At 40.0% G+C, this 7,358-nt stretch overlaps 2 non-coding genes across 2 annotated transcripts; one reads left to right on the top strand and one right to left on the bottom strand.

Annotated features, from left to right (window-relative positions):
- Positions 1-2,717: 2,717 nt before the first annotated feature.
- C922_01880 lies at positions 2,718-2,789 on the top strand. Its single transcript has one exon. It is a non-coding gene; the product is annotated as a tRNA-Pro (tRNA).
- Positions 2,790-5,004: 2,215 nt separating this feature from the next.
- C922_01879 lies at positions 5,005-5,076 on the bottom strand. The gene has a single exon. It is a non-coding gene; the product is annotated as a tRNA-Met (tRNA).
- Positions 5,077-7,358: the final 2,282 nt, after the last annotated feature.

Here is a 7,358-nt window from a genome sequence, read left to right as displayed (position 1 = left end):
TCCATTTTGAACCAGTTTCAAGTGTGACGAATGAAGATGAAGAGATTTCTATGTACGCATAGATAATTCCTTTGAAACAGTGTTCCTTTGTGGAGTGCTCATTGTTTTAATTTTCCATTTTTCTTTGCGACATCTGCTTTGCCATTTTGTCTTTTCTTCTTATCACTCCTGGACGTTTTCCCGCTATTACCACATAGCCGTTAAGTAAAATTGTCCGGAAGTTAACACACAAGTTAAAGTTGTTACAGTGGAGTGAAAAATTCCCCAAACGATTGCAAATAAATGTATGAAGACTGACTCGCTTTGCTCCCATATACATCTAATTGTTTACGTTTGCACAATTTTGACTTTGTCTCTCTTCTATTTTAAATTTTACTAATTTAAAGGAGAGTGCGCGCCGCAATCCCCATTGTATAACGTTTTTGTCTAAATTTTTATTTATTAATTTAATGTTCTCAATTTGGAATAATTCCCCCCATTTGACTGATTCCACATGTTTTTTAAATTCAGTAAAGTACCAATGTGTGACTTCTCATCAATTTTGTACATAGACACATTTTCACATTTTTAATAAGTTTTAGTTCATCTTACGAGGTTTTCCGAAATTTTCGATTTTTCCACCAAATCTATTTGTACCTTCTTTTACTCTTTTTTCAATTTCTGCGGGTAATAGTTAGACAGTCGAAAATGGAAATTTTATTTACGCATTAGCACCCTGTGTAATTTCAATAAATATTGAAAACGGACGGACAAACAGACAGTCAGACGAACAGACAGGCAGATGAACAGACAGGCAGACCAACAGACAGAGAAACAAACGTCGCGTTGTACATATAAAATGGAGTTCCCTTTAACGTTGTCTTACACGTCCACACAGCCGGCTATACTAGCAGGAAATGGCCACAAGGTAGGAAAAATAGAGACCAGTTTGAAAAAAATTTTACAACACGGTGAATCCTTTTTTAGCAGTTCTCCCTGCGAATTGAAATGTACGTGGCCTGCAAAAGGGTGTACCAATAAACGCAGACAATTTTGCTGTCTTATTTAAAAAAGTGAGATATTCCCAAATCGCCATTTTTTTAAAAGTTACAATGCTGTCTAAATAGTTTCCTAAATAGAGCAAAAAAAAAGAAAAAAAAAGAAAAAACAAAAAAGAAAAAAAAATTACTTCCTCCCCAATAGTGCTAGTTTTACAATTAGCACGTTTGCAATTTTTAACATTTTGGTTCATCGTTCAGGGCACAACTCCTATTCGGTGTAATGTAATTTTTTTTCGTCACACGCTCTTCCTTTAGTTGTGTGCATATCAATGGCTATCGAAATCGCCAAGGTGTGAGGAGTACATTGCAAAAGACAAGGGGTGGAACCAGGTAACGACTTGGTAATTCTTCCCCTTGACTCCTTCGAAAAATCGCAACCATTGTATGAAGCAAAACTGATATGCAAGAGGCTCCCTCTATATGCACATACACATATGCTTGTGTGCATGTACATCTATTAATGATCATGCCACTCCACTTATGCGGCATGTGCCCGTTAAGAGTTCCCTCCTTTACGAGACACACTTATAGTTAGGCATATCAAAATAGAGAAACGTCTTTTACCTTAACAGATAATTTTTCTGAACTGAAATTGCGAAGTTTTTCCTTCAGTCGGTGATGAGCTTTTTCGGGTGGGCCCCACATGGGGGTGGGAAAAATGGGTACCTTTTTTTTTTTTTTTCCTTTTTTCTGCTTTGAGAAGATTAACCAAACGGGTGAAACCTTTACCCCTTAATTTAGCTCTCCCATTTTACTCCTTTCAATATTGCTCCTTTCAGCGTTGCTCCTTTCCATTTCGCGTTTTTCCTCAGGGTGTGCCCTCGACTAACCTCGTGTGTCCGATCCTTTGGGGGTGACTCTTCCGAGACCTTAGCCCGCAGTTCACTGCCCACTTCGAACTACACATCACACTGTTTCGTATAACACACCTGTTTAAGCCTCCTTCGCTATTGAGAAACGTTTTACAAACTGTGTTAAATTATGGTCCCATTGGGGGTAACTTTTTGGAGATTTCCTAGATATGAATAAGGCCAACATGACATTCGCGAAATGAAAATAAGATTGCCTAGTTGTTAATACGTTTCTGGTCTTTCGCTTTTTCGCATAAATGTATAAAACTCGCATTTTCACGAACCAACGCTGTGTTGACTGTCCGCACTTGACGCTCCCATTCCACTGCACTTCCTTTTGGCGCACTTACAAAACAACCTGTTGGAATTTCTTTCCCCGTTATTCCAACATGCAGCCACGATGCTGCAATGTATTAGTTGACAGAATAGGGGATAATGGGATAATTCGATAATGCCATAAATGCCGAATAAAAAAAATATACTCCTTTTACTCACAAATCGGCAGCAGTGTTTGGGGATATGGAGTAACATTAGGCCTGATGTAACAGTGTAACGATGTAACAACTTTTTGCTGAGTTGTTTAAATTATGAATGCCCATCACGAACATGGAGTTTTGAAGGGGCTGCGAACAAATTGTACTTATTCGAAAAATACACTGTGTTTTTTTTTTTTTTTTTTTTTTTTTCGGTTTCGTGAATAAGTTGAAAAAGGGAGTTTTTAACCGGGTGGTGAGTTCAAGGGAGCAATGCCCAAGGAAAAAAGTAAAATTCTGTGGTAACTCGTTGAAGCACCTCCTGCACTTTGCAGATAGTATTATATATCAATGGCTACTTAGTCTAGTGGTATGATTCTCGCTTTGGGTGCGAGAGGTCCCGGGTTCAATTCCCGGAGTAGCCCCATTTTTGCACTACGAAAGAGAAATTACCCAGGAGGAATGCAAAGGCATTTAAATTATGAAATTTGTCATTGCAACTTATTATTACATATATAAATATAATTCTTTATACTTTTTAATGGTTCATTGTTTTAAAAATATAAATGTGCCTTTAAAGTAGTCTCTTACTTCCTTGCTATAGCAGAGTTCCTCACAGAACTGGAAAGGGAACTTATTCCCTGAAGTTTCCAAATTTTTATACCGCTTTTGTGTTCATAATAAGAAGGGTAACGGGGACGGCTTATTCTCCAGGATTAAATTTTTTTTACCTCTTTCCCAACTTCAGCGCAAAGAAAAAAAAAAAAACGGCACGATTAAACAGCGAAGAGGTAAATGTACACGCAATGGTTATCTTTGTTGAGAATAATTGTAAAGCCTTTTTTTTTTTTCCGCCCGTTTTGTGTTGCCTTCGCAAAGATTGCCGCATAACTAGGTACCCAAGGAGTATGCGTGGCAAATTGGATTGGTGCCTTCTTTTCTCTCTTTTTTTAATAGTTGACACGGGTGAAGGCCATATGTCAGCGTATACACATTGGAAGGATAATATGGATTTAAAATGTTAACGAATTCGAAGGAAATATTTTTTCTTTATGACAACCCAAACGGGTGTGGCTCTCGTCGCACATTCCAATTTTTTGTCACACCAGTTATGCGGTGAAAGACTGCTCTCTCGTTCTGACATCTGTTTCGATTAGGGTGGCAGTCCACGGCGAGAAATGTTCTGCCAATACAAGCGAGCAGTAAATACGAGGAATTCTCTTATGGCCTATTGCGCTTATATGTCCCTACTACAGGAGATGATTAACCAGGGGTGACAAAACCGAATTCACTTTTGTGTCCCATTGATAGGAATACTCTGACAAATACATCCACGGAAGTTGAGCGTATTCTCCGTGTGCACACGCATCCCGACAGACTACACGTGTATATCAAATTTTCACGTCCGTTTTTTTTTTTTTTCCAAACGGGGAAAGTGATGTAAAAATTGTGTGAAGATGAAAGAAAGAATTTATTCCAACAGCTTGCTAACAAATGGTGCCCCTTTTGCCAAAACTGCTCACCGCCCCCGCTGTGTCGAAAATCGATCTGCTATGACTTCGGGACAGCCCCGAAAGGGAAATTCTTCACAAAGCATGTACGGACGTTTGCACGGGAGATTAAAAATAAGATTCTCATAGTGTGACATTGGTGCGAACTGTGATAGGAGCTTGCTCTTTAAATGGTTGACCTCATCACGTCCCTGAACAGTATGCGCATATACACTCTTATACACTCATGAGCAGGGCGTACTTTCTCCGGTGGGCATGCTCGCACGGAACGAGAGATCCACCAACTTGTCTTCAAGAAGCGCTTTCAAATGGGAACCTGTGCGTTCTCCATTCGGTTTATCGAATGGGAAAAAAAAACCCTTTTGCACATTTCGTTCACTAATATAATATCCGTTAAAAGCGGAACTGTGTTTTTCGCCCCCAGGGTGAGCTAAACGTGGATACAATATTCTGGTACGCATTTGCATGCAAATACCTCGTTAACTTTAAAGTAATTGTTCATACACCTTTACTTTTTTTTAAGAATAGCAAAATGGGCCTTCGTAAAATAAAAATAAGAAAAAACAAAAAAGGCAAAATTGATAAAAAGTATGAAAAAATTTCCCTGATGAAGCCCCTTATTCACCATTATGCTCGCCTGTTTGTATGTATGTTTCGTCACTGGGACAGGCTGCACAAAATGGTTATTTCCAACTTTTCTTCGTTAATCTCTGCTGTGTTAATGTTTTCCCCACTAATGGGGAAGTAAATACAAAAGTGTTTTCTTTTTTTTTTTTTTTTTTTCTTTCTGATACGCGAATTGCAAAACGTGTGGCATATGTTTTACCCTTATGCACTGCGTAACAATGGCGTGCAAAGAAGGTAACCAAAAGGGCAGAAGGGAAGAAGAGTAATGCTACATATGATTTATCTTATATAAAAAGTGTGACAAGAGGCGAAAAAAAATTGTCATATATTATTCTTTCTATTTTTGTTTACCCAATTTCTTTCTTCTTTATTATAATAAAAATTATAAGTTATATTTAGTTTTTTTTCTCTTTTATTTTACCTTGTTGTGTAGGGGATGCATAATATATATAATATATCATTTGTATGCAGATACATTATGTCATGTTTCATGGTGAAATTATAGCAGCGCGTGGTTTCGATCCACGGTCCTGGGGGTTATGAGCCCCCCACTCTTCCTCTGAGCTACGCTGCTTTCAAAAAAAGAAGGGGAACTAACAGTCTGCTTCATTTCGGCCAGCAGCGCTAAAATGCGTGCGGCAATTTGATGACGCGCATTCTGCTCCAGTATGGTGTAATATTTCGTAAGGCACTTCGGAAGAATACCTCCACCTTACGAAGTGCCAGGGAGAAATGATAGCCAGAAAGGAGTAAAAACAGATAAGAAATGTACATACGCTGCGTATGCAGGAGCCTATCTTCCCCCACTCATAATTCTCAAGCAGGAGTAGAAAGGCCAACCTTTCACGTCACGAATTTTGCTGCCATGTGGTAATGACGTATTATATTTTTTTCCATCCCGCAATTCTTCTTCTCTATTTTTTTTTTCCCCAATTGGCCAAACAGTAATGGTTTCAAGTCTTCAACTGTTTTTTTTGCTTCCTTTTCATATCCATATATTTCCTTCCAAAAAGTAACTCTAAAAAAAAAAAAAATATCCCACGAGTTAATTTTCCAAACACAAAAAAAGGTAGCCACTTCTCAGCTTCCTGTTTGGAAGAAAAAAAAAAAAGTCACTTACCAACGTATATACCATTGCGTGTGAAAAATGTGGAAAGAAAATATACCTAGCGAAAGGAACGGAAGACCTTTTACCATTTTAGTATCAACATGTACCAGTGACTAGCCAACTGTCCTCTGAAGCATGCGTAGGGGATGTACAAAGAAAATTATCCACTTGTAGAAAAAAAAAAAATGCAAAGTAAAATAATACTTCCTAGTAAGCCATATGGTCATTATCGGAATGACTAGCCCGGGGACTCCTTCCCTGTGTAGCATCAACATTATGTAGGCAGTGCGGACATGGGAATAAAAAATTCGCACGGGTTGATGCTACATTTGTCATCCACACACTGGAACGGAGATGATTAGGGAAGGAAGGAACTGCACATGACATATTGAAAAAGAACACCTCACGGGTGGATAAACACATTGAACGGGGTAATCACCTCGATGGGGAAAAACATTCCCAGGTGGCCCCTACAGTTGCATCCCTCTTTTTAATCACACCCCACCATGGGGATAGTTTTTCCTGACGTGAAAACGTATAGCCCAGTTGAAAAGTCCCAGCGAGGCACATATTGTTTGTTCGGTTATCCCCTTAACAATGTAGAACCCACGTATGCAAAGTTAAGCTGTGCATATGGCCGAAAAAAAAGGGACACTCGGTGGGCTGTCGTACCCTATTCCGCAATGTACAGACAAAATGAAATTGTTCCCCCAAGGGGTGACACCGAGTGGGAAAGTGCATAGGTCCACCGTCCATAGCTCTTCTATGCATAGTTCCCCCGTACATAGATACATTCGTATGGGGACCCTTATCACGGTGCTAAGCTGAATCGGTTGTGATAACCCCCGTTTAAGTTCTCCTCAGGGGGGGAGGACCCTCATCAGGTGGTACGTCCCTATGCACTCAACGAGTGTAGTAAGAAAAATAAAGAATCCATCCATGTGTGTACTAAATTCGACGCGTTAAAATCGAATATTCATATGAGAACGTAGCAAAAAAGGGGAGTTACCCCTTGTGGCTTTGCCATTGTTAACGTGGGCCTAGTCTTTACAAAAAGGGGTATTCCTCCCTACTCGTCTGTGCAACGAGACAACATAACTAAATGTGCCCCGTTTAAGAGGAACATGTCACGGCTAGTCAATCCGTTCGGTGAATCGTATAAGCGGCTATCTCTCCCAATTTGTATACCTATCTGCCCCCATAGTAACACAGCAGTGGGTGTAAATTAGAGGCTGCAAAGGGACTCGTTCCGCTGACGGGAGCTGCCCTAGTGAAGCACAACACAAGCATATGCCCCGCTACCGTCGCGTCGAGACAGTTTCATGAACTGTTTCTTTTTTATAAAATGAGAAAGACTGCCTAACATGGGAGTGACATGTGGGAAGTTCTCTTCCTTGCTGTAAGAGAGACCCCTCCAAAGTGATAATCTGGGGCTTCACAACTTCCGGGACGAAGCAGGGTTTCCTCCCCCGAGTACGTCGGCTGCACGTCCTTTGCATACCGTCTGATAGAAGTTCCTCTACGACTTCACCTCTCGTTTGTTACGTGCATAAATATGTTTAGCTGTATGCATACATTTGTGTATGCTCATTTATGTGTATGTGTTCCCCTGTGTTGGTCAACTCAATCCTAGCGGGCTCATTTTACGGTAATAGAAACGCACTTACCAAACTCCTCCAGCTGCAAGAGTATCATCGAGGTGAGCTTCTTCAGCAGATTCGCCTCGACGGGGTGGAGAAAACAAAAAA

This window comes from Plasmodium inui (genome assembly GCF_000524495.1).
Source record: "Plasmodium inui San Antonio 1 unplaced genomic scaffold supercont1.6, whole genome shotgun sequence".
In the NCBI taxonomy this organism is placed as follows: domain Eukaryota; phylum Apicomplexa; class Aconoidasida; order Haemosporida; family Plasmodiidae; genus Plasmodium; species Plasmodium inui.
Note: the sequence above shows the minus strand (reverse complement) of the source record. Positions and strands in the feature narration are given on the sequence as shown.